At 40.9% G+C, this 27,565-nt stretch overlaps 2 long non-coding RNA genes across 6 annotated transcripts; both read left to right on the forward strand.

The window, feature by feature from the left end:
- Positions 1-3,778: 3,778 nt before the first annotated feature.
- LOC113884336 lies at positions 3,779-19,714 on the forward strand. Of its 5 annotated transcripts, none has more exons than XR_003508850.1 (6): positions 3,781-4,379; positions 8,540-8,614; positions 9,313-9,448; positions 10,911-11,004; positions 12,036-12,162; positions 18,868-19,714. It is a non-coding gene; the product is annotated as an uncharacterized LOC113884336 (long non-coding RNA). The 5 variants fall into 5 exon arrangements; XR_003508851.1 differs by lacking the exon at positions 18,868-19,714 and adding an exon at positions 18,456-18,861; XR_003508852.1 differs by lacking the exons at positions 12,036-12,162; positions 18,868-19,714 and adding an exon at positions 4,527-4,655 and having other exon boundaries at positions 3,779-4,379; positions 10,911-11,151.
- A 201-nt stretch (positions 19,715-19,915) lies between these two features.
- Positions 19,916-24,492, forward strand: LOC113884622. The gene is made up of 3 exons (XR_003508935.1): positions 19,916-20,512; positions 22,207-22,321; positions 22,988-24,492. It is a non-coding gene; the product is annotated as an uncharacterized LOC113884622 (long non-coding RNA).
- Positions 24,493-27,565: the final 3,073 nt, after the last annotated feature.

The raw sequence follows: 27,565 nt of genomic DNA on the forward strand, positions 1-27,565 counted from the left end.
ACATCCATACATGACCACTAGAAAAACCATAGCCTTGACTAGACGGACCTTTGTTGACAAAGTAATATCTCTGCTTTTCAATATGCTACCTAGGTTGGTCATAACTTTCCTTCCAAGGAGTAAGCATCTCAATTTCATGGCTGCAATCACCATCTGCAGTGATTATTCAGTTCAGTTCAGCTCAGTTGCTCAGTTGTGTCCGATTCTTTGCGACCCCATGAATCGCAGCACGCCAGGCCTCCCTGTCCATCACCAACTCCTGGAGTTCACTCAAACTCACATCCATCGAGTCAGTGATGCCATCCAGCCATCTCATCCTCTGTCGTCTTCTTCTCCTTCTGCCCCCAATCCCTCCCAGGATCAGAGTCTTTTCCAATGAGTCAACTCTTCGCATGAGGTGGCCAAAGTACTGGAGTTTCAGCTTTAGCATCAGTCCTTCCAAAGAAATCCCAGGGCTGATCTCCTTCAGAATGGACTGGTTGGATCTCCTTGCAGTCCACGGGACTCTCAAGAGTCTTTGCCAGCACCACAGTTCAAAAGCATCAATTCTTCGGTGCTCAGCTTTCTTCACAATCCAATTCTCACATCCATACATGACCACTGGAAAAACCATAGCCTTGACTAGATGGACCTTTGTTGGCAAAGTAATCTCTCTGCTTTTCAACATGCTATCTAGGTTGGTCATAACTTTTCTTCCAAGAAGTAACTGTCTTTTAATTTCATGGCTACTGTCACCATCTGCAGTGATTTTGGAGCCCCAAAAATAAAGTCTGACACTGTTTCCACTGTTTTCCCATCTATTTGCCATGAAGTGATGGGACCAGATGCCATGATCTTAGTTTTCTGAATGTTTAGCTTTAAGCCAACTTTTTCACTCTCCACTTTCACTTTCATCAAGAGGCTTTTTAGTTCCTCTTCACTTTCTGCCATAAGGGTGGTGTCATCTGCAAATCTGATTTTTATTGATATTTCTCCCAGCAACCCTGATTCCAGCTTGGGCTTCTTCCAGGCCAGCGTTTCTAATGATGTACTCTGCATATAAGGTAAATAAGCAGGGTGACAATATACAGCCTTGACTTACTCCTTTTCCTATTTGGAACCAGTCTGTTGTTCCATGTCCAGTTCTAACTGTTGCTTCCTGATCTGCATATAGGTTTCTCAAGAGGCAGGTCAGGTGGTCTGGTAGTCCCATCTCTTTTAGAATTTTCCAGAGTTTATTGTGATCCACACAGTCAAAGGCTTTGGCATATTCAATAAAGCAGAAATACATGTTTTTCTGGAACTTACCACCATGCAATTTCAAAACTGGGAAGTGAAGTATGATATGATACTGTCCACTAGTTTACAGACCTTATTTAAATTTTGCCAATTGATCTACTAATGTTCTTTTCCTGTTCTAGTATCCAATCCAAGATCACACGTTTTGTCTCCTTGTCTCTTACATCTTCTTAAATTGGGGGCAGTTCTTCAGTTTCTTTTCCTTTTGTGATAGTAGCATTTTTTTAACTGTACCAGTTTCTTATTTTGTAGAGTATTCCTCATTTGTCACCCACTCATTTTCAAGTTTAAGCAACCTAGCTTGGCTCTTCCCTGAGATCTCAAAGAAGTTAGTGGCAGAGCACAAATAAAAGACTGGTAACTGTATGGAGAATTCATCCCAAGGTTTGAGAAAGCGTTTCCCTCCTAGAAGAGTGATGGCTGATACAAGTAAATTGGTGAATTTAGGCAACAGTTATTTAATAGATGTATATAATCTATATCTCTAATAGATTACTGGTTTCCTATGGAGTCTTGGGTTTGTTGCTAACTCCCTGGGACTACAATAGTATGCAGAAATCAAAATGACCCCAAGCCCACAGTTTGAGCTCCTTTTTGAGTCCCCCCCACCCCGCCCCCGCCAACTAGGACTTTGTAGCGTTTTGGAGGACATGGAAATGTCATGGAAATGGAGGACATGTATGCCTATATAAACACATAAAATATGGTTAGTAGCAAAGTACTCATTCACATAGGACTAGGCAAAAAGACTGGTTTTAGACAGAGTGAGTGGTATAGACGGTGAGGGAAAGGAAGCAAAGTATGGCAACTTATGCGGAAACCCCTAAATACACATAGTATCACTACCATTGGAGAAACAGAGGGACAAATAGATAGGTAGATTGATAGGCAGGAAGAACTAATATATCTGTATTTATAGGTATATCTGAGGCTTCCCTGGTAGCTCATCTGGTAAAGAATCCTCCTGCAATGGAGGAGAAGCCAGTTCCATTCCTGGGTCGGGAAGTTCCCTGGAGCAGGGTATATCTAGGGCTTCCCAGGTGGCGCTAGTGGTAAAGAATCCACCTGCCAATGCAGGGCAGGTAAGAGATAGGAGTTTAACCCTTGGGTTGGCAAGATCCCCTCGAGGAGGGCATGGCCACTATTCACGCCTAGAGAATCCCATGGACAGATGACCCTGGCAGGCAATGGTCCATAGGGTCACAGAGTTGGATACGACTGAAGCAACTTAGCTCAAAAGCACTAATAGACATATCTAAGACAGATCATAGCAGAGTACATCATGAGAAACACTGGGCTGGAAGAAGCACAAGCTGGAATCAGGATTGCTAGGAGAAATATCAATAACCTCAGATTTGCAGATGACACCACCCTTATGGCAGAAAGTGAAGAGGAACTAAAAAGCCTCTTGATGAAAGTGAAGGAGAGTGAAAAAGTTGGCTTAAAGCTCAACATTCAGAAAACGAAGATCATGGCATCTGGTCCCATCACTTCATGGCAAATAGATGGGGAAACAGTGGCAGACTTTATTTTTGGGGCTTCAAAATCACTGCAGATGGTGATTGCAGCCATGAAATTAAAAGACGGTTAATCCTTGGAAGCAAAGTTATGACCAACAAGGAAAGTTATGACCAACCTAGATAACATATTGAGGAGCAGAGACATTACTTTGCCAATAAAGGTCCATCTAGTCAAGACTATGGTTTTTCCAGGGGTCACGTATGGATGTTTGAGTTGGACTGTGAAGAAAGATGAGCGCTGAAGAATTGATGCTTTTGAACTGTGGCGCTGGCGAAGACTCTTGAGAGTCCCTTGGACTCCAAAGATATCCAACCAATCCATCCTAAAGGAGATCAGTCCTGGGTGTTCATTGGAAGGACTGATGCTGAAGCTTAAACTCCAATACTTCGGCCACCTCATGCGAAGGGTTGACTCATTAGAAAAGACCCTGATGCTGGGAGGGATTGGGGGCAGGAGGAGAAGGGGACGACAGTGGATGAGACGGCTGGATGGCATCACCGACTCGATGGACATGAGTTTGGGTGAACTCCAGGAGCTGGTGATGGACAGGGAGGCGTGGCGTGCTGCGATTCATGGAGTTGCAGAGTCGGACAGGACTGAGCGACTGAACTGAAGACAGATCAATCTATTGATCTGTCACACACATACAACCCACCCCATGTCCTGTAGTACCCTTCTGGCATCTCTCCCAGACCAAGACACATTGCCTGTGCTGCGGTTTAGATCAAATGCCCCTTTACAGAGTCAAAGGGGCAAAAAGAGGAACCCCTCAATCCCTCTCTTCCCAAAGACAATGCTGAGCGTCCTGGCGGTAGAGGATGTCTGGGTTCTTGCAAAGAGAACAGAGGAAAATAGAAACAGCGAGCTGGGGGCGCGGGGAGCGGTGGACGGTGGCAGCACTCGCAGCGGATGCACTCTCTTTGCACGGGCCCCGCCCTTCCTTGCCTCACGCGAGGGCCCTGCGGGCGGCCGCGCCCTGGTGGTATCGCGAGACTCTAGCCCTCGTGGCGGCGCTTCTTTCCTCGCCGGCCTCCACCTGCCCGCGACGCCTCGACCCGCCCCCACAGCGGCCCAACTTGTCTGGAGTTGAGGTCCTGAGCGCCTAGCTCCTGCAATCGCCCAACGGAGAGCCCCGCGCCGCCGCCTCGCCTCCGGGATCCCCCGCTCCGCTCCTCTCCGTTCCCGCGACGCGAAAAGTTGGCGAGGAGGCGGCTCCTCAGCCCACTTAAGCGCGCTCCTAGCCGGTGCGGGGCTCTCGGTCATCGGCGCCCCGGGCGCCTGAGGCGCGGCTCTGCTGGGTCCTGTGGTACCAGAGTTCCTTCCCCGGGATCCTCTCACCAGTCGCTGCGAGTACGGGCTCCTGGCCCCGCCTCCCCGTCCCAGAGCGGTGCAAGGGGAGCAGGAGCAGATGGAGCAGGGGTAGAAGACCCGAGGACTTTGGGCGGCGGGAGCGGAGACTCTAGAGCGAGCGTGAGAAGGAGCCAAGGCTGCCCGGGTGGAGGAGCGAGGCTGACAGCGCGGTGGCGGCGCCAGGGACCCCGCGGCACAGAGGCAGCTCCGCTGTCCAGGCCGCCCCCCGGGTGAGTAAAGTGGTGGGGGGCGGATCACAGAGTGAAGGGTGCGGGGAGGTGGGCGTTAAAGCCGGCTGCAGGCACAGGCGGAGAAGCCCGTAGGAGCCTTCTGATCTGGGAAGTGTGCAACATAGAGCCTCTGCCTCCCTTCCACAGGAGGCACATCCCTCCCTCACGGGCTTCCATCGCTTTCTCCAGGCACCGGCCCTGAGGGGAAATGCCAAGTTAGCATGTGAATCCTACTTCCTGTCACAGTGGTCAGTGGAGTGGAAGACCAGGCAAAGAGTGAGTTATTATTAAGTATTTAGTATGCGGGGGTCATAGGGTTAACTTTTAGTGCAGTCTGATGTTTCCCTGAAGTGATTTCCCCTTTACTTCCTTCAAGCTTACTGATGTCTCTAGTAAGTTTAAAGTGGATGAGAACTGCGATGAGCAGTCATTGCCCTTTAGTGTCATCCTTATGACAGGGCATGCAAGTTATAGAGAGCCTGTATTAACGTTCTAAAGGCCCCGTGTGTGTGTGTGTGTGTGTGTATGTGTGAATGTGTATGCATGTGTAGAGCTGGAGCTTTGCAATTTGTGAATTATTGTTTGTTGTCCAGTGTGATCTAGTCCTGGAAACATCAATACCCTGTGTGATAACAACCCTTGATCTCCCTCACTTGCCTGACCTGCCATCGTGAAGAGCACACAAGGGGAAATATTGACCTTTTCTTATGAGGTGAAATAGATTGATAGATTGTAGGAGACTGGCACTTAGGGGCAGAGGGTGTGTGGCGGGCTGATTTGGGGCCATGCCAGGAGAGGTTTTAGAGCTGGGGTAATAAATCTGCAGCTCTTCAATCTGTCTTTAATCTCTTCAATTTAACAGTGAACTGGGAAATTCTTGTTGGCAGAAATAGTAAAACAACAGCTTTTCTGGTAATGATTAGAGAGAATTTTAAAAGTGTATGAAAGTTCGCTAGGCCACCAGAAATTTGAAAAATTACAACCAAGCATAGATAAAAAGTAAATGCATATATAGGTAAGAGGGGATTTAAGCAGGAGATTGACAGTTTGCTCTGAAATATACACAGATTATCCAGCCCATCTTCTTCTACCATGTCTCCATATGTGATAGAGTTTCCAGAAACCCCTCCAGAGACATGGCATAGACTTATACTCATTGTTACCTTTGAAATAAAAGTTCGAACAGTTTAAATACCTGCTCATTAGGAATTCGGTTGGTACGTAGGTACAGATAGTATTGATGCAAATCATGATATCAGCACTCAGTATCCACAGCACTGTCCCAAGCGCATTTACCTGCCCTAATGTCTGGCATTAAGGACACAGTTTCTGGTTTGTAGGTTGCTCATGTACAAGTTTGCCAAAATAATTGCAATAGAGATTGTCTTCATCAGTCGCCTGGAGACCTTTGCCTTCAGCCCCTTCTTTAATAATCACAGCTTTAACATCATTATCATTAAAATTATTCATCCCATTTAAATTTGAATTTTTAAAACTTCTTCAGTTAGTAGATTCAGAATAAGAGAGTAAAAAACACATCTCTGGGAAACCAGATGCTTGTTCATTTAAGAAATGACTGAAATATATTGTCAGGTTGTGTGTGTGTGTGTCTGTCGCATTCATGCCTATATGTTTATGATCACTAGCCATATAATGACATTGTGGGTGAAATCATGGATGGGTGACATATAGTAGTCCACTAAGGCTACTTATTGTAGTAAGTAATAGGGATGGTGATTATTAATGTTGGAGCACCCATAATTTTCTAATTAGTGAGTTTTCTCTCGTCTAAAGTCTTTATTTTCTTAACGCCAACTCCTTACACACATCCCCCCACCCACACACACACACCTTTTTTACTATGTGTGTATATGTCCTCAATAACAGAGCTAATCAATTTCATCTAGCCAAATTTATCTGAGCATGATGGAGACAGTAACATTTAATGTTATTATTTTTATAAATTGGAATATGGGAAATCAAAGGAAACTTCTTGGATGGAGGTGACTTGACATGAAAAGCAAGAGTGGAGATTGAAGTTCTGATTCTGTTTATCACACACATTTGGCAACTCTGAATAATAATTTCTTGAGTTTGAATTTCTTCATCTGTAAAGTGAGGTCAATGCCAATCAGGATTAGTTGACAGAATCATGTATCTTGAGACAGGTGAGAAGGGCATTGTTACTGTACAGTCATATACACATGTGTGTCACTGCCATTCCTAACGCACTGTTAAAAGAAACAGTTAAAGAAACAGTTCATCAACCCTAAATAGGAAGAGAAAGTCAAATTCAAAATTTGTCACTTACACTTCCTCCCCCAGAAAGAGGTGGGATGCAGGCGCCACACATCTTTTGGACCTGACTGATCTTTAACTAAATGCCAAGGCTAAGATAGACAAATGATTAAAATAACACCTGTATTAAAGATATTAATTTATGGTACTTATAGGCTGCCCATTATAACTTGGCTAGGATTCAGAGTGACCTCTTTATTTTTCCTGTACTTTTTGCTAATGTTCTGGGGCAGCCTTTGGTCGATGTAGTTTTTGCTCTGTACTCAATGAGACTTTTCCCTGTTATTTGAGGGTAATTTATGTGTGTTCAGAGTAATTCCCCAAGTTTGAGAGTCATTTTTTAAATCCAGGCACTGATATTAACATCCTTGTCATACGGGACAGCCTTTCTTGATGGAAGGAAGTCTTTGCATGATCTGAACCAAATGAAGGAATCCTGTGGCTTCAAGAATGCTAAGTGCAAATAGTTTATCAGGGGCAAGAACATGTTGGTTCTGTGCAACTTATTTTGTACATGATCCAATTTTTATGATGATATATGCTGCCTTGTGGGATATGTGTGTGTGTGTGTATGTGTGTGTGGTTTTTTCTTCCAAAAAGCTAACCAGCATTAGCTCATTAATCATTGTGAAATTCTTATTAGGTAGTAGTAGCATTAATATTTCTTTCTCACATATTATGCTGAATGTGATTCAAATACTTTGGTTTCTCACCCTCCTGTCTCTTTCTTAATATCAGTGCCTCTCAAAAACAGTCATCTGCAGTATGCTGTTAAACTTACATTATTACGATAGTGTTAATGCTGCATGCGGAGAAGGCAATGGCACCCCACTCCAGTACTCTTGCCTGGAAAATCCCATGGATGGAGGAGCCTGGTGGGTTATAGTCCATGGGGTCGCTAAGAGTCGGACACCACTGAGCGACTTCACTTTCACTCTTCGCTTTCATGCATTGGAGAAGGAAATGGCAACCCACTCCAGTGTTCTTGCCTGGAGAATCCCAGGGACAGGGAAGCCTGGTTGAGCTGCTGTCTATGGGGTCGCACAGAGTCAGACACGACTGAAGTGACTTAACAGCAGCAGCACCAATGCTGCATGTATCAAATGCTGCATGACTGTCTGGTTGTTTGACATTCATATCTTCTTCTTCAGATATTTTTAAACCTGAGATGTATCCACACAACCTTGGTAATTAAGCTGAGTCAATTTTTCTTCGGAGTTTTTTCTTTGGTAAAATGCCTTATTGTCATCATTAATTTTCTTGCTAGTTTTGTGAGAGTCAAATTCTCACTCCCATTGCACAAATCAGCAAACAGGTTCAGAAGGGATAAATGACTTGGCTAAGGTGTTATGGGGGTATGGAACAGAGCATACCTGTTTGAATCTGATTCCAGAATCTATTCCTGTCTTACAAAATTTAACCTACAGTAAAACTTGGAAATTAGAACCTTTTAAGATTATAAAATTATTCATCTTGAGTTGATTTCAGACAAGGTTGAGAAGTGGTAAATCCTGATTATGAGAGCTCTTTATCTTTGAGAAAAAGGAATGTTGTTAACATGTGCTGGCACATTTCATTCTTTAGCTCCAATAGAGACTGCATTGTTTCCCAGATTTCATTTTCATCTTTAGAAGATCTTAAAATGAACACTTGGATGATTTATTGAGCATAAGGTCATTGGCAAATTTTGGTATCTGGTCTTGTTTAATACATTTTTGAGTTAACAGGATCTAGTTTTGTTTTACATTGGCTTTGAAAACTGGGTTTGGTGATCATTTCTGTAAGATCTTTTCGCCTGACCTTTTTAATTTTAATAAAGGTGACTGTCTTTAGCAAACTTATATTTTTACTTTTCCTATCAGGTCCTGATGAAGAATGCAAGTGTAATTTGTCCTGGAAGGCAAGATGCTACTGAATAAAACAAAGCATATGTGGAGGTAGATGGACTCTGGTTTTAATCTCAGATCTTCTAATTAGCTATCTTTAAAGTAGGGAAATTGTCTGCTTTATGCTTTTTGAGGACACAGTGTTGATTGTTTCTCTTACATTTCACTCAGATCTGACACAGTGTTTTAGTGTCTTCAACTTGAGAGTGTTGAACATTTTGTACTTGTGAGTCAAGTTCTGCGGAAATAAAGATGGCACATTGATCTATGCCCTTGACTTGAGAGTGAACAAATCTTATATTTCACGTGATTAGTTGTGTATCTGCTATTTTTATACATATGTGTTTATAAAAATTCAACAGATTTGAATGCCACTGTTTAAATCAGGTACTGGTATTTGCAGAAAGATATAAAGGTGTAGTAGTTTGTTTTACATTATCTTTGTGTTGGTAAATATGAAATCTCTAGCTACAAAATGCATAATTTAAGAGTATAAATTAAAATGCCTTTTTGAAATTTGCTAGTACAATCTAGATTAAATTTTGTCAATTTAATTAAACTAAATATTGACTCTGAGAATGATTCACATTTTTAGAGTTATGAGTAGAATAGAACTGGGCACAAAATATATGGCATGTCTTCTTTATCTATGGTGTTAATAATTGCTGACATTCAAGGAGTAAATTCTATGTGCTAGGGACAAGCTAACAAGCTTATATACATTATCTTATCAACTTTTAATTCTACAGATATTTGCTGAGCACCTAGTATGTTCCAGACAGTGACTAGGAGGTGTATGTGAACTGGTACCGAAAGTTATGAACATTTGTGTAAGGCAATAGAAGATGCATGTCATCTGATGACAAAACTGCTCGAGAAGTAAAGGTGAGATGGAACCCTCTGGCTGGGATGGATATGAGGGCTTGGGGCAAGGGTGATGCTTGCATTGGACCATGAATAGTACTGAGAACTTTAAAAGGGGAGTTTTGAGATGACAATCCATACATGGTAGGCAAAAGAACTGCAAGAGCTAATGTGGAGAGGAAAGAGATTAAAATTTAATATGTAACATCACTTTTGAATAATTATAGATATGATAAGTGAAGTGAAAGTCGCTCAGTTGTGTCCAACTCTTTGGGACCCCATGGATACAGCCCATGGAATTCTCCAGGCCAGAATACTGGAGTGGGTAGCCTTTCCCTTCTCCAGGGGATCTTGCCAACCCAGGGATCGAACTCAGGTCTCCCACATTGCAGGCAGATTCTTTACCAGCTGAGCCACAAGGGAACCCAAGAATACTGGAGTGGGTAGCCTATCCCTTCTTCAGCAGGTCTTCCCGACCTAGGAATCAACCCAGGGTCTCCTGCATTGCAGGCAGATTCTTTATGTACTGAGCTATGAGAGAGGCCCTAGTTACAGATATAAGGCATACCAAATGAGAAACTGAAAATCTATGCCAAGGAAAAGAAAAATATGCCATCCCTTAGAAATTTGATTGCCCTTATTTGCACATCTAAATCTCACCTTGGATGTTGTTGCTTTTTCTTATTATGACATTTTTCAAAAAATAAAAGACTATCATTTAGTTAGTAAACTGTATCAGAAACATCCTCAGCCAAGCTGCCCAAACTGCTACTTTATGTCTTTACATTTATATACAGATGTGACCTACCTTTATGTGAATCTTAATTATTTTCCTACACCTCTAGAAAGTATGCAGACTGCATCTTTGTCTCCATTGGGGAAATTTGTCAAATAGTGTCTGCACAGTAGCCAAAGATGATGGCCTGAACGAAGTGTGGCCAGTGTGAGGAGGACCCAGACTCTTCACAATGTAATGGTTACCGTAGAGGGCAGGCTTGAGTCTGCAGGTTAGATAGAGGCAATAGTTAAAAGCTTGGCAAGAAACAAAGGTGAAATCCTACCATGTAAGGTGTATACTGAAAGAAGAGAGCTTATTCTGAAATGTAGGTAGGAATCAAAGGACCTGAATGCTCTGGTGTGAACTTTTACATGTGCATAAATGGTCTCGTGTCTCTTTTTCTGCTGCGATCTGCTGAATTTTTTTATAGTACTACCTTAGATCAGTAATGTACCTTTGCACTGTTCAAAATGACTCACTTTTGAAGAATTTTGTCCCATCACTTCAGTTTTATTTTCATCATAGTCCTAAGAGATTAGAAGGACAGATTTCTTTATATCTACATTTTGTGGGAGATGAAACAGGAATTTTGCCCTGTGATTTACACTTCAGTTATTGGAGGAAGAGGGGCTAAAACTTTGGACACAGCATTCCACTGATCCCACGACTTGCTCAGGCTTTTTTTTTTTTTTTTTCTTGCCACAGGTTGGAGACAGAATTTTTGTTTTGGCTGCAGCCTGTGCTGTCAGGGACCTCAGTGTTTGGAGAGAAGCATGGAGATTGGGCACCGAGCTCCTGGGTTTGAGAAGAACCTATACAAATTACATGTGTTGGGCTTTAGATCAGGTTTAGTCCAGGTTGATTTGTGGGTCATTGCTGCTGCTAAGTCACTTCAGTCGTGTCCGACTCTGTGTGACGCCATAGACGGCAGCCCACCAGGCTCCCTCGTCCCTGGGATTCTCCAGGCAAGAACACTGGAGTGGGTTGCCATTGCCTTCTCCAATGAATAAAAGTGAAAAGCCTTTAAAAAGTGTCCATGCCCATCATTGACAAGATTTACTGCAAGTGAGGTGCCATTGCCTGTTGATACAAGTGTTAAGTGCCCACCGTTGTAAATGAGTCATCAATCCCTTTTTTGCCCTGGTGACTAATTAAGGCTGGGGTTTGGGAACAAAGCAGAGAGAGTTTGCAGAACACTATGCTATCAGAGAAGGCAATGGCACACCACTCCAGTACTCTTGCCTGGAAAAATCCCATGGACAGAGGAGCCTGGTAGGCTGCTGTCCATGGGGTCTCATAGAGTCAGACATGACCGAAGTGACTTAGCATGCTATCTATAGGATAACAGAAGCTGAGTGTTAGCAACAATGATATAAATCGCCACACCTTTTGAGCAATTCTCTGTAATAACATTGCAGAATATCACTGTGTTATTTAATTGAAACCTCACAACAATCCTGTGAAGTTGGTGTTGTCTTTGTTCTAACCCTGTGAAAACTGAGCCTCAGAGGAGTTAAGAAACCTGTCATAAGTTACTTATAGAGTGACAGATCAGCGATTTAAGTTTTGTTCTGACTTTGACTCTAAAGCTCTTTCTGCTGGATCATACCACCCCATAGATGGGTTTATTTGGGGGTTGATTAGATAATTTAAAAGTCAGTTTAGAGTGATGATAGGGAGGAGACCCCTTGGTATGAGAGGAAAAATCTTAAGTATGCTCCTTTCCAAGTCGACATGTTCTCAGATTGCTGGCCTGTTTTATTCCTTTCATGACCTCCATTTATCCCTGTGAATAATTCATGTAATATCACCAATGTGTTTTGTCTCTAGCTTGTTATCCAGGAAGATATACAGAAGCTGCCATTTGCTTTCACCTTGCTGGCTGCTGACCATAAAGAAGTAGCACAGACACCATGGATACTCACCTTAAGATAGTGCTTCCGAGTTAGGTTATCAGGTAATTGGTGGATCATACTTTGCCCAGAGTCAAAGGTTTGAGGGTTCTGGTCACCTTCCCTAACTCAGATGACAGAGGATGTGGAAACCCAAACTCATGGTCCATCTAATCCAGGGCTTGCCTGTTTAGATAAAGCATCTTTCTCTGGTTTAGTTCTTTACTTTCCACCACTTTCAGTTAGAATTATGAAAAGGGCATTTGTCACCCTGGCTTGGAAACACTGTCTCTAATCTCCACCTTGACCTGTCCTGAATTTTGCCCAGTGGATGGAGAGATTTTGAACTGGATAGCCGTGGGCTTGCTCACTGACAAAAAAACTACATTCAGGTATGATCCTTAGGCCCCCACATTTAAGTGACCATCCTTACCCTTTGAATTTATCTTTGTAACATTCTTGGTAAACAGTTGACCATATATGCATGCATGCATGTGTGCTATGTCACTTCAGTCGTGTCCAACTCTTTGTGACCATATAGACTGTAGCCCATCAGGCTCCTGTGTCCATGGGGATTCTCCAGGCTAGAATACTGGACTGAGCTGCCATGCCCATATGTTCCCGACCCAGGGATCAAACCTGAGTCTCTAATGTCTCCTGCATTGGCAGGAAGGTTCCTTACCACTGGCACCATCTGGGAAGCTCTGACCATATATATGTTGGTATATTTATGAATTTCCTGTGTTTTCAAAATTATTTATACTGTTTTTCTTAGGGAGCAGCACACCATCTTGAGTCTTACTGCTTTATAGTAAATCTTACTCTCATATAATAAACTTCTACTTTCATATAAGTTTTATTGGAACAAAGCCCCATTCATTCATTTTTACATATCATCTGTTTTTGTGATCTGTGATACAACAGCAGAGTTAAGTAGTTGTAACAGAGACCATCCCGCAGCACCTAAAATATTTTCTGTCTGGACCCTTACAAGAAAAGTTTGCTGCCCACTGGTCTAGATCATGGGAGGAAATTTTTAACCATTCCTTTTATTTTTATCTGTACTGTTTTGAATTTTTGCCATGTGTAAGTATTGCTTTTGTAGTAAAGCTATTAGAACATCTTAAGTGATTGTGCTACATGCTAAGATGTAGCCTTTTCCCTTGAGGTTGCACATACTAGTGGGATTAGATATTTGCACAAACAGAAAAATCACTATTTAGAGTTTTAAGTACATTGTAAGTATAATAAGAATTTTTAAAAGTTCTATGGGGATACGAATGGGTGGAGAGTCAACTCATCCTCCTGGCAGAGGGAAGAAGTGATTTTACAAGAAATTGAGGAGCTGGCCTTTATTTATGTAGGATTAGGAATTTGCCAAGCCAAGGATGTTTGGGAGGAGGAGAGGCAATCTATATTCATTTTCCTGTTTTTCTTACGAGAATTAGGTCCACCTTCATGTTTCTTAGTACATGTAACAGTATGTGATGTCATTCTTCCTTTCAGTCTCCTCCATCTCCGTGCCATTTGGGACTCTGACTAACAGTCTTTAAATATCATGTTTGGTTTCCTTTTATGCATCATGTCTCAGATGTGTCAGAGACATGATGACTAAACCAAAGAATCTGAGCTCCCAAAAGATTAAGACTTGCCTTAAATCTGAAACATTGCTCTCTCATCTCTTCAGAGTAGAGTTCCACTAGCAAGTTGTAACAGTTTCCCTTCATATTTGTTGTGTTGCTTCTTCTGTACCAGATAGAAATGGGTGATGCTGTCATTTTCTTGGGCATGTGGCCTGAGTGTGGTTGTTGAGGTGATTATGACAAGTCAGTAGTCATTTTCTGTTAGTGCAGTATTGTTTTCCTAAGTAATGTGATATGTGAGAGAGGGAATGATATCACCATATCCATAGTTAACTTAGTATATACATGTAAATATGAGGGATTGGGTACCTAAATTAGTTTAAAGCATAGCTCATGATTTTCATCTTAATAGCTTTCTCAGACCTGCTGTCAAAGAATAAAATTAACTCATGTTAGACTTTATTTTTTTTTTCTAAAATGGCTATACAGTTGACACGGGATTATTCATTAGCAAGATTATTCTTTTTCCACTGGTTTTCATAGTGATCTTTGTTACAAATTTGTGGACTGTAAATTTGTCAGGTGTCTTTCTGGACTCTATTCAGATCCATTTGTTTGTTTTCCTTGTATTAATATATTATTTTAATATATGGCTTCATCATCTTCACATGTTTATCAATCTTCTATTGTATGCCATTGTATGCCAGCTAGCATAGAAAAGAATCACAGAGAATACAAACAATACTGTTTTCTAAAAGAGAATTTATCTTTTTGTCTTTTAGAATCATAGGGTTGGGAGTTGACCACCTCAGTTTATGAGAGATTGATCTAGGTTTTATCTGGATTTCATCTTTTACAAAAGTCAGTCTTTTTTGGTTATCCCTTGCTACCATGATGTGATTCTCTGTAACTTTCTATTGATGTGTTGGTGTTTCTAGTGTCTTCAGCTTTGGAAAAGAGCTAGAAATTCATTTCTCATCACGGATGTTCAACTTAGCTTTGTACTACTCCTCCCCCTTTTGGGAGGGTGTGGAAAATTGTAATGGTTTGGTGTCCACTAAACTTCTAACCTCGTCACTCAAGCAATGTGAAAAATAACTGCTAGTTCTTCTGTTAGCTAAGGAACTGTGCCAGCCATCCAGGCTGGTCCTCAGACTCTAGCTCTGCCCAATATTAGGACATTGTGAAATATGATTTAGATTCTCCTTATCAATTCACCCTTCTTTGTAGGGCTTTAATCAGTTCCCTGTACTGGGTCCTTGCCTCCCCCTCCCCCAGATGGGTTTTGTTTTCTAAGCACCATGAGATGGCAGGATTGACTCTTTGTGTTCTTGTACATCCTCAGAATTCAGCAAATGTGTGGTGAAGCAAACTGGACATATAAATCTTTACAATGGAGGCAAGGAGAAAAGTTAGAAGGAAGATCTAGGCAAGAAGTTATAGTGATCAGAATTAGCAGATTTACTTGTAAAGATGGGTGGGTATAGAAAGATTTGATACAAATTTTAGGCTATACAACCAGTAACTGGGGGGGGGGGGGTGGAATCTAGGAAGGCTGGTGGGAAGAGAGAGAGCCAAAGAAGGCAATGGCCATGTTTCCAGCTATGGCAGTTGGGTGCTATTGACAGTGTGTGTGTGTAGTGTTATATATATATAGTGTATAGTGTGTGTGTGTGTGTATATATACACACTGCACTATTCTGGTGTACTTTGCATTAGCTTTTACTTTGCGAGGCAGATAAAGCCCTGATACCATTGATTGTAAATGTGTGTGTGTATGTGTGTGTGTGTGTGTATGTATATGTATGCATGCATGCACACAGGACTATACTTGCTTACACGTTGCTCTAACCTCTGTCCTCAATGTAGGATTTTAGATCAATAGTGGCCATCCAGAAGCTTCTTCTATGAAGGAACGTCTATTGCTTGGTTAAGCCTTCAGTCTTCTGTTGGTTAATTGAGTCCTGTGTGCTGAATATAAATACTATGTGTTTCCCTAAAAAGTCCATCCAGGCTACAAATACAAATCACATGTGGCTTCCTGCAAGTCCATTCTGAACAAAATTAAGGATCTTTCATAAGCAAAGCTGTTCCCAAGGTTGGTGACCCCACTGAGGTTTACTCTAAGCTCATCATCTTCTCATGTAAGCAGAGAGGTGAGATGCCACTCCTGATTCATTGTGTCACGTGACCATATCTTGGAAGCCTCCTGAATAAGGTGTATGTTATTCAGAAGGCCAGGGAAAGTATATGAGTCTAAGCTGCTGCAAACTTTAAATGAGTTAAGAGAACTGAGTTAGTGCAACCTAAGCACAGATTACTCAGCAGGCTATTTGCTGCTAATGGAATCATTTTTGTTGCTTATCCACACTTTCTTGAAATATCCTAATATGACTAAGTTCTCATAAAGGCTGTAAGATGCACATGCTAATTCCAGTGCAAAGAGGGTTTTTATATAAAATATAAAATTGGGGAGCCATTCAAATCCCTTTGCCCTCTTGCAATAAGCTATCAGTTAGTCCTCTCCACCAACAAGTTTCCTAGGGATATTATGAAGTGAAAGGTATATTTATAAATTTATAATGAATTGATAAATAAGTGAAAAATGAAGCCTGCTGCTTCATTGTTACTTTCTTCTCTCACATCTTTCATCATCAAAGTTATCCTTCATTTAAGCATGTCAGGAGAGAACCTGAGTTTGGAATGGGGTCTTGATGGAGAGATTGAGACTGTAAGAAATGGTGTATAAAGAGCATAGAGAATGTGTGGTTGTTCAGGATTTGACCAGTGCATCAGAGTAACAAATTCTAGTGCTCCATTCCCTCTAGAAGTTATGAAGTTGGTTAATGGAGTAACCTATTTAAGAAGCTAGCCTAACTGACTCTGTAGAAAACACAACTTTTGATTTAATTTGGTGGATTTCTTTTAATTGCAGTAGTCAACTGAAAGTATTAGGGGTATTTACGTAATGGCAGGGACATTATTTCACTGATCTGTTGTAACAGAATATAAGGAGGTATTTTCCATTTCCGAATGTATGATGAGGTTGCTTCGAGAATTGGCACTTCTGTATCCCTAGGGTCTCTTGTCTGGTGAACCCCTTGCGCTTCTAGCATGTGTGCTTGTCTTCCTGCTCAAGTTCACTTCTGAAAACACTGCTGTTTCACACTCTCTTGGTGTTATAGATCCTCATGTTGCTGACTTCAGAGCTTCACTGAAAGCATCTCTGTAAAATTGCTAATTCATAAGGGCCAGCAGAGTTCATTCCTACCATATTGGCTGCTTAGTGATACATATTCATTCTCTGTAAAGATATAGGTATATCTCTTTCTCTATCCCCAAAGACTAATTTTGATTTAAAATGAATCTGTCCTCTTTTGTTTATTGACCCAGGGGGATGGTACAGGGAGGGAGGAGGGAGGAGGGTTCAGGATGGGGAACACGTGTATACCTGTGGCGGATTCATGTTGATATATGGCAAAACCAATACAATATTGTAAAGTTAAAAAAAAGAATAAAAAAAGAAAAGAATTAAAAAATAAATAAATAAAATGAATCTGTTTTTTGTTTTGGGGAAGATTTGCCTTTACCTCTTTTACCTGATCTCTGGGTTTTGGGTTCCTCATTGTCTGCGAGAAGGTAGCATGTAGACCAAACTTTAGAGATGTCAGCTATCTTCCTTGAGAAGGGCATTACTTTGGTTGAAAATGATCACAGTTATCAGTAAAATTATATGAGGGAGAATAAAGCACCTCATTATAGTAAAGTCAGGATTACCCTGTTTATGAGCTCAATTTAATTAATTATTAAAGGCTAAGACATTTAGAGAAAATTTTAAAAGCATGCTATTAAGGTCAAAGTGGCTGAGATTCAAGTTTAAATGGTTTTAGCTGTTGCATTGTTTCAAGAACTCTCTTTCATTTGGGAAGTTAATCTGAGATGTAAAGTGGAGAGACCTGGGCTGAGGGTCAGAAGACTTGATTCACATTCCTTCTTTGCTACAAACTGGCTGTGAGACCTCAAATATGGCACTTACATTCCATTAGTAAGGAGATAAAAATACCATTTCGCAAGTCAGCTATGAGAGCATCTGACGGAGTGAGGGTCTGATTCACTGTACATGTCCAGGAAAATTTTGGTTCACTTATACATGTTGATATTTAAGAGAGTTTATTCAGGAAATTTCTATGAGCCAGGAAGTTTCATAAGATACTCGTGGTTATGCTTTGTGAGCACTGGTCCAGGATATTTTTTTAGGCTAGGAGAAGATCATCAAACCTTATCCAGAAAATTGGAGTTTTAGTTCAGATTTGTCCTGCATTTGTTGTGAAATCTGGGTGCAAGTGTCATAGCCTTCCTTAAGTATTCAGTTTCTGCACCTGGTCTATAAGAATAATACCTCAAACAGGTTAGTGCCATTTCTCTGTATATTTCTATATCTGTAAAGTAAGCACAGTGAAACTAGCCGCTTCAGAAGATCTTCACAAGGCTAACATGATTCAACACATGGAAATGTTCTAGCAGAGTGCTTCTTTCATGGTATGTACTCAATAAACATTCATTGGAATGATTTTCCCTCCTTTCTGGAACTCACTTGAGTAAAATTGCCAGTCATAGAAATCAGAATGCTGAGTACCATGTTAATGCCTTGACAATTTTCTGGAAAGAAGAAATAAAAACCTGTCTAATGCTCCCAGTTTTATCTTACTGGCATTCTCTCTCCTTCTCTGTTTTTTTTTTTTTTTTTCCCTTGGGATGATGTTTCTTTGTGGCAGAGCAGCAACACCGGCAACTACAATCAGGGGCCAAAGGCCAGAAACCACAGATGAGAAAGACCAGCCCTCCTATCCAGTCCTCTTCTGTGCTGCTGGGTTTTCTCTGACAGGAATGCATGTATTTCTTTAGGAGCCCCATAGCCAAGAGCTCAGCAGTTTTCTTGGAACCAGAGGCAGAAGGCTCCTGCTTCCTTGTGGCTCATATTCTCACTCAGCACCCAAGCATGTCTTTATTTGGTGAAGTTCACAGCCTTTACCTTCCTGCCTCAGCAGCTACTGTCCCAGCCTCAGCCCCAGTCATGAAAAGTGTGGCTGCTATGTGGATCATGTCTCAGGCAATTCAGAGAGCCTTTCAGAGAACAAAACTTTGGATTTGACTGCGACTTTAGCTACGACTCTCTCTTTGTTCTAGAAAACTATTGTGTTGGATGAAGCAAGAAGGTGCAAGCTGTAATCCTGTCATGAAGACCAAAGGTTGAGGAAGAAGTTGCCATTTCTCCTTCCTGTTTACCACTCAAGGATCTATCTCCTGAATCCTTTTTAGAGTTATTGGTATCTTGGCTTTATACATATACCCTGGTATTTTAATACATATACTGGTGCTCACAGCATTGGCTTAAAGTTAGTGGTTCTACTACTCTCTAGCTGTATGACTTGGGCATTCAGTTCTTTCTGAGTCTCAACTTCCTCATCTTTATGATGGAAATAGTCATGTCTGTCTGCTTGCCTGGTCAAATAAAATCTCTGCTTCATATATTTGATACCTTAGGGTCCCCTACTTGAGTAGGAAGCTTCCATGTTACTTGACACAGCTTTTGCTGCCGAAGATGACCATTCCTTCATCAGCCTCCTGGACAGATGATCCTCTAGTGTCAGACTGAGCTCTGAAGTGTTGGGAAGCTGCCCTCTTCAGGAGCTCAGATAGTAAGTTGTTCTTTGTGCTGATCTGAAATCTGAACTCTCCAGTAACTTTTGCCTGCTAGTTTCTGTGTCATCTCTGGATAATAGGACATTTAACCTCAAAATCTTCTGTATACTTAAGAGTACTGTGAAAAGTACCATTATTTTTTTTTTTTTTTTGAAAAGTACCATTATTTTTTAAGCTGGATATCAAGTCATCTTTTCAGCTCCTTTGCCTGCTCTGCCCTTGGGGTTCTGATCTGGATTGACTGCATGGAACAGAACATGGTGCCAGGTGTTCCTGAACATTCTCAATGGTCTTTGTAGCATTGGTAATAAAACATTGCCTGATGACCCTAGAAGCAAGTCTGATTATTACTAATGGTAACTGTCCCTAACCATAGTGAGTCTGCTCAAATCCTAGAGCCGTGATTGGCAAACCGTATTTCTTAACATGCTTTAAATTATTTTTAACATTAAAGTAATTTCCCCCTCTGTTGCATTGCCATTTCCTTCTCCAGGGGATCTTCCCTACCCAGGGATCAAACCCAGCTCTCCTTTATTGCATGTGGATTCTTTACTGCTGAGCTACCAGGGAAACCACACTTTATTCTAAAAAATAATAAAGATGCATTAAATTTAATAATAGAAAAGACCTAGAAAAAAACCTAAAGAATACTGTGGAACTTATTTGTAGCCCATTTACTTAAAAAAAAATATTTTTATACCTTACACCTTAGTCATGTTTCCACATAAATGATTGTATATTTATGTGTAATCAGTGAAATTATGTAATGTGGTTATGTACCTATACATTTTGTTCTCTTATTGATTATTGTATTGTGTTTTCCCATGTCATTATCAGTTATTTATAAGTATCATCATAATGGTTGCATCATAATAATGAATATATACTATAATTTACTTAATGAACCCTCTATGGTAATCTCTAATTTGTAGCCAGTTTCCAGGAGCTTCAGAGCTATTCTCTTTGAGAAATGGAATAAGGGAGAAGGCAATACCTCTGGATTCTCACAGGAGGATTTTATTATCCAAATGCTGGGGTACTCCCATGGCTCTGCTCTTTTCCTGTGGGCAGAGTTAACAGGACATGGAGATCAGATCAGGATGTGGAGATCAGTTGGAAAGCTAAAAAAGTAGGTTGATTTGTGCATATGTATTTATGACTGAGCAACTGAGCACATTAGTGAATATGTATCCTCACTTCACAAATTCAGGTTTAAAATGTTATACTGATTATTTCTGTGATGAACAAGATGTTTGGTTTTGTTTCATTTACTGATACAAATGCGCCCCTAGAAGGGCTTGAACTGCTTCTTTATGTGATCAAGGATTTTCCCTTGATTAAGGAAATCAAAGAAATCCAAGGATCAGAGAATTACTCTCCTTCATTGTCAGGATTTAATGCATTTAAATCCCGAGCTAGAATCAAAGTATCACAGATTTGTCTTCTGTTAACATAATTTGGGACTCTCCTGTTTGTTAGAGCATAGCTCTGGCAGATGGAAGGCTCTGCTCTCATATAATCACATCAGTCATCTGGGGTCATTGTTTAAGGGGCAATACCATCTCTTCTCTGCAGACTTGCAGAACCAGTCACTAAGATAAGGGTACAGCAGTCTTCTTGTTTACAAACTTTCCAAGTGAATTTTGTCAGGTAAATTTAAGAAATGGATTGTGACCCACGCACAGAAAAAGATATCTAGGCCATCAATTTAGCCTGAAAGAGAATTGCCCTGCCTCCACACCTGTATTTCTAACAAGTCATAACATCTAAGATACTGAGCTTTACTTTGGATTTCATCTGATATTATCAAAATCACACAGTTGGGAAGATATTATCAAAATCACACAGTTGGGAAGAAGTAGTTTCATAAACCTGTAGTGAGGGTGATGAAAGGTTTTTTTTTTTTTTTCCAATTAAAACATCATTTCTGAAAGAGGCAGCCCACATCTCCCCAAAGGCACTGTCACTATAGAGAACCAACCACATCCCTTCATCTCGGGCCAATCCCACCCTTGTGGAATGAATAAAAACTATGTCTTATCACCTATGGGGACTGGCTGGTTTGATGCGGTAGTATATGGTTGACTGTTCAAACAAAAATAAAACCAAACTGAAACTTGTGGTTATAGTCCTGGTAGAATTCTCAGAACTTATTACAAAAGGCTAATCTGAGACACCTTCACTCCATCTGTGCCATTTTTCCAGCCCAGAGAAGCGTTAACCTTATTGGGTCTGGTTGCTAGGGTGCTTCCAACATGCTGCTCAGAGTTTTTTGATGTCAAAGGTTTCTGATTGTGCAACTGAAAAACTGCAAGTTGTGTATCACATGTGCTTATTAGGGAGGGTGAAAAGTCAAACTACCAAGATGATGTCCTATTGCTAGTAGTAAGGGCGCTAATATCTGGTGGGCAGGTCCTCATAGTAGTGGGCTGCAGTGAACAGTTTTGAAAGTTTTGTGTTCCCCTTCCTGTGGCATAATTTCAGCAGGGAAACCAGGTCTTGAAACCTCTAACTTGGGTCCTAACTCAGGAAAGGGAGTTTATAGAAAGCAGCAGTGGGCGAGATAACGGCCAGTCTCTTCTACTTTTCACATTAAAAAAAGTGTTGAGTATCCTGAGTCTGAGAGTTCTGGGCTGCTTGAAAATAAGAATAGCTTCTCATTTCTTTGTTGGGCCACCTGCAAAGAGCATTCATGCTTCCTGTTCCCCAAGTATTGTGAGGCTGCTGGATTTTTTGGGTGGGAGATGTCAGTATCTGGTTCCAGCAGAGCAGAAGCCACAGTAAACTGGGAGCATCCCTCCATTGAACTTTTGCCTCCTACAGAAATGCAGATGAACTCAAGGTGATTTGTCCATTGTGTATGTTTCCTGGAACATTGAAGAAATGAGAAGGAAGCTTCTTAAGTGTGTGCTGAGTTCTCCTGTGGAGGAGGAAAGAGGTGAGAATGGCCCCTATGAGTTATCGCTTAACTATGCTGAACCCATGAAAGCCTTTGCAGAGCAGCTGGTCTTTCCCTGGGCTGGGTGCCAGTCAAGCCCAGAGGGTTATAGGTCTCAAAGGCCCTTTAGGTAAAGGGTGTATGTAGATGCTGAAAACATAGCAGGCCCATTGCTCTGGAGCAGGGCCTGGGGGAACAAGTACATGTTCTAAGTAGGAGCAGAACCATGGGTACAAGCAATGTGGGCCCAGCTGGCAGACTGAAGGGGCCCACAGGGGAGGACATGAGTGAGAGGGACAAAAACTTCAGAGGCAGAGCAAAGTAGGTAATCCTAAATCTCATAAAAAGCCAATGACTGTCAGATGTAAAAAAGACAGGTCAAGAGCAGGGTGAGGCCCGGAATAAGAGGTCTCTTTCAAACTGAGTAGCCACTTGTTTCATCCCAGGAGCTTTTGTTTACTTCATTGAGTAGGGGTACGTTTTGGAGTTTAGGGTACTTCTGGGTCTTATTTGTGGTATTAAGTAAAAGCATCCATGAGGGATTAAGGAAACAGCTTGGGGTTCCCCTCCTGGAAGCTCCTCAGATGGTGGCAGAGCAACTGCTCTCTCCCTTGAGTCTCTTCTTCATGTTTGTGACCACAATGTTGCACTGTCCCTCACACATAGATGTCTTTCCGAAAAGTTCTGCTCAGTGGATACCAGATCTGTCCCCCAGCCGCTCTAAGACGTGCTCATAAAGGAATGTGAAGAACTACAGCAGCAAGAAGCTCTCAACAAGGACCAGACATACCTCCACAGAGCATTGACATATTTCTACACTTTCAAAAACATGCTTAAAGGGGAAAAAGGTTAATGTCTGAGTCCTGACATCCTCTTATTTTCCTTACCTTCCTTACTCCTGAACTTTTTGGGGAGTTTCATACTCTGAAAATGGCACATTACAACAAAATACTTATTTTATATTTTTCTGCAAACTTTTTGCTCCTGTTTTTCTTCTATGATTGTTTCGTATGTTCCAAGCATAAGATGACTCCACCAACTGAATGTTCACTCAGGGCTAACATTTCAATGGGTACATCCCCTTGGAAGCCACGTAACTCTGGCCAGTGGTGGTAAAACAGTCAGTGTTCCCATGTAACAGTGACTACTCTTTGATGGTCTGGACTTTATGACACCATTCATCTGATCAATAAACAATAGAACAGGTGTACTCCCTTTCAGGTGTCTTTCTGCCACAGTGCTGGCTCCACCATTGTCAGATAAACTAGTTTTTATGCAGACTGTGCATGTTGGAGAATTTGCTATCAATGGGGTCTTTCTGGAGAAGTTTTGCAGACAGAACACATCTCCCCAGCTTGTCATAAGTTCTGGAGAGAACTCCAATATTATTTCCTCAATCTTCCTGGCTAAACTGACCACACACACACACACACTTTATTCACCACCTACCACCAAATTAAAAATGGTGATATATTACTTGGTCAAGCTGAAGATCCAGAAAATAAAGACAATCAATCTATATTTATCACTCAGGGTGACAGTTGTCAAATATACCAACATAAATAGCAGCAAACTAGATTGCATGAATTGGATAAGCCCACTCTAAAATAAATACGTAAAACAACTTAGTCTGATAGATAGATAGGTGTGTGTGTGTGTGTGTGTGTTTCTAAGAACCATTGATTCAAAATAGCATAGTGGAACCTTAACATTCTAGTTCTCAGTTACATTTGTAACCAAGCCAGGGAAACATAAAATTATGTTTCATAATAGAAGTCTAAATTTTGATTGATTACAGACCATTTCTGGATACCTTTGATTTGTACTTGCTCACATCTCTAATGTATTTTGTAAGATTAGACTTCAAAGGAGGGTTTTCCTTGAACATTTAGGAAGAATTTTAATTTATTGTTTGTCTGGTGTATCATTTAAAAGCCTGGAAACCTGTTTAGGATTTAGGCAGTTGTCTCCATGATATCCCGAAGGCTCTTCCGTTCCACCTGCTCAGTAAATGTAAACCCTGGTTGTAGCCGATTTGGAGTTTAAATGGACTGTAACTCAAGTGTGACGGCAACTCTCCTGTTTGTTCAGCAGGCTGTTAAGCCTGTCATTTCCCAAGGCATCCCACAGAACAAAGTTTTATTTAATTGTTCAAGCAAAAAATAAAAATATCCAGGTGCTGTACTTGTCTGAAGCTGTTTTCTTGGATCTTGACATCAGCTAGCATTTAAGTTAGAGAGAAATAAACTTGGTGAGATAGCTCCATGAAGATTGAAGACCACAATAAAATTGTTATACACAAGGTCTCAAAAGAATGGTTTGGAGATAAAAATGTGGCATGGAAGAAATGTTCTTTACTCTTATATAAATTATTCAAAAAATATTTAGAGAAAACAATAAATAGGCCACAGTTGCATAGTAAATCCAGATGAGCAGACCCTATATGTTTGGCTTACTACTTTGTCCTTAAAGTTTTATTTATAACACCAGCAATTAATATGAGTCTAGCAGTGATAGTACAGTCTACTAACAAGTGATAGTACAGTCATTCTCATCAGATTGATTCATAATGAGGAATTTAGACAGGTTGATTTAAAGGAAAGTAAGATAGTGATCACCAGTCTTAAACATGATTTGGCCTTGGTGTTCAGCAATTGAGTTTCTAGCTCCTTGGGATCGGGAGGATCTGAATGGATTCCCGCAAGGATCCTATATGAGTCACTTTGTTTTGATACATTTTTTAGCAACAGGTATAGCACTTTGAACTTTGTGGATGACGGATGATGAGTTTGAGAGGGGGATATGTTTGGCTATTTTCAAAGTCCGATTGTAGTTTTTAATTACAATGATAGTTACAGGTGTAGATATTAAGATATTACAGTTGTAGATATGCATCATCTGAAGGCCACAGATGTCAAGCAGATATGGCTCCTGTGTTAGAAGGTGGTCGACTGAAAAGTGATCACCTAAAGGGGGCAGCAGATGTCCGTCTTCAGCTGAATGTTAACCCTATGCCAAAGAGAGTGCAAGAAAGAGCTAAACATCTTCAGGTTTGTTTTGAGCTTAGGCAAATGACTTGCTTTGGCCAATAGAATGTTTAAAAAGTGTTTATCATTCATGCAGAATCTTGAAAAAACTGCTTGCATGAATTCATCTCATCTTGGAATCCTGCTAACATAAATACAAGCTTAGGCTAACCTGCTTGAGGATGGAAGACCACAAGAGGAAGGAAATGTATCCTAGACAACCAGCCTTGAGCTAGCTGATTTCTAAACATGAGGGAGCCCAACCAAGGTCAGCAGAAACACACTACTGAAGCTGACTACAGACACATGGTAAGTACAGCTAGGCCTGGCCTAGATCAGCAGAATTGCTCAGTAACCTCACAAATTCATGAGAAATAATAAATGTCATTGGTGCTTAACACTAAGGTTTCATGGTTGTTGGTTAGACAGCATTAATGAGGTGTCAGATAACTGGTACACCTTCCATGGAAAGTGGTCAGTATATGTTAGCTATAGACAGTCATATTTCATTGATTCTAAGGTGCTTAGATGAGGTGCCTTCTTGAATTTTTTAGAAGCCATCTATAGAAAGTTTTCCCTCAGTAGCACTATAATTGCCACCTGGCTGACATTGACTATTATATCCATCAATTCTAAGATGCATCCTGAATTTTAAAGATGCCAAAATGCAGAAAGTATGCTTACTGTAGAAAATGTTATCAGAATCCTCAGGATAGTTGATGCTTTTGAGTGTAGCTAGAACCCAACTCTTTGGAGCCAGAATATATTATAAAAATGGAGGTTGTCAGCATGATACAATATAAAATAAGAATTTTAGGTTTCTAGGGAACAAAGGACCTGGAGAATGTGTGGCAAAAGGTAGTCTTTGTTAGAGCAGGTCAACACTGTCCTCTTTGACCTCCTAGATGACCAAGGAGGAGCAGATTGGGTGACTTGGGAATATTCTCTGAGTTGCTTAAACAGTACAAGGGCAAAGGCTTAAGGAACAAAGCTTTCTTTCACACTTACAGTTTGAGGTTATAAAATATGTCCCCTTGGGTCTCCTTGTGCTGAATTAGGATGGTGTTTAATTAAGCTGCCTATAAATGGTGTTGGAACAGACAGGGAGAGTTTAAATATTACAATTAAAGACACTCATTTATGTTTTGCTTTTTATGTTTCCTTAGGGTTTGTACATTACACAGAGACAAATTATTTAATTCTATTATCTAAATCTTTTATAATCTTTGGTAGATTGGGCTAAAAGGGTTAATATTGGGCAGTCAGATTTGTAATGGATATTTGCAAATATCAAAAAATTCAATAGTTTCGTTTTATTATTTTATATTATTTTCGACCAAAACAGGCCTTAGATTGAATCCTACCCTTAATTCCAGAATAATCTTCTCCTGATGAAGATAAAGCATATACTCCTTCAAAAAAGAAACCCCAAATTCTATAAACACTGTATGTAGACTCCAACGGTTACTGCAACCATTTCCCCCAAACTGTTTGAAAAAATGGTGGCACTACAGGCATCCTGAATGTCCCTTCATAGCAAAATCCCAGAAGTAAGCAGTTATCAGTCGAGAAATTAGGATACTGTAGTTGGGTGCTGAGCTTATCCTGGATCCTCTTTCTGCCAAGGGATTCCTCTTCCTCCCTTGTGTTCATGTCTAAGACGGTACCTTGAATTATTGACCTTGGGAATCAGGCTACTGAATTATTCCCCTTACCTAAAATAGAGCTTTGATTTTCTGCCCATATCTCTTGTGGCTTCCAGGAGGAGCAAATTCTGGTTCCACTGTATGCTAGGCCTGTGACCTTGACTAAGTTTTCTGGTTTTGAAATTCAGTTCTTTTCTTTGTTAAAGATTTGCTGGTGGTAGTTAGTAATACTGCCTTATAATGTATGGTGAAAGTTAGAACAGCAACTCTCCATAAAGACAAGACATAAAGAGGTCACTTCCCATTCATCTATCTTTATTTTTTCTTTTCTGTTCTGTTCTTTGGCGGGGGTGTGTTTTTTTAAATCCTGAGTTTTTCTCTCTGGGCCTGGGTACAGCTACCACACCTTAATGCCGAACATCTCCCTAAATGTCCAGATTTACTCCCTCTCAAATGGCAAGGGTCTGTGTTACCTAGTGATGGGGCACTCTCCTTTGTGATGAATTTCCCTGAATGGACCACCAACCTAGAGTACCACTGCTCATCTTACACTATGGCACAGTTTCTCTAAC

Source organism: Bos indicus x Bos taurus, chromosome 26 (assembly GCF_003369695.1).
Source record: "Bos indicus x Bos taurus breed Angus x Brahman F1 hybrid chromosome 26, Bos_hybrid_MaternalHap_v2.0, whole genome shotgun sequence".
NCBI lineage: Eukaryota > Metazoa > Chordata > Mammalia > Artiodactyla > Bovidae > Bos > Bos indicus x Bos taurus.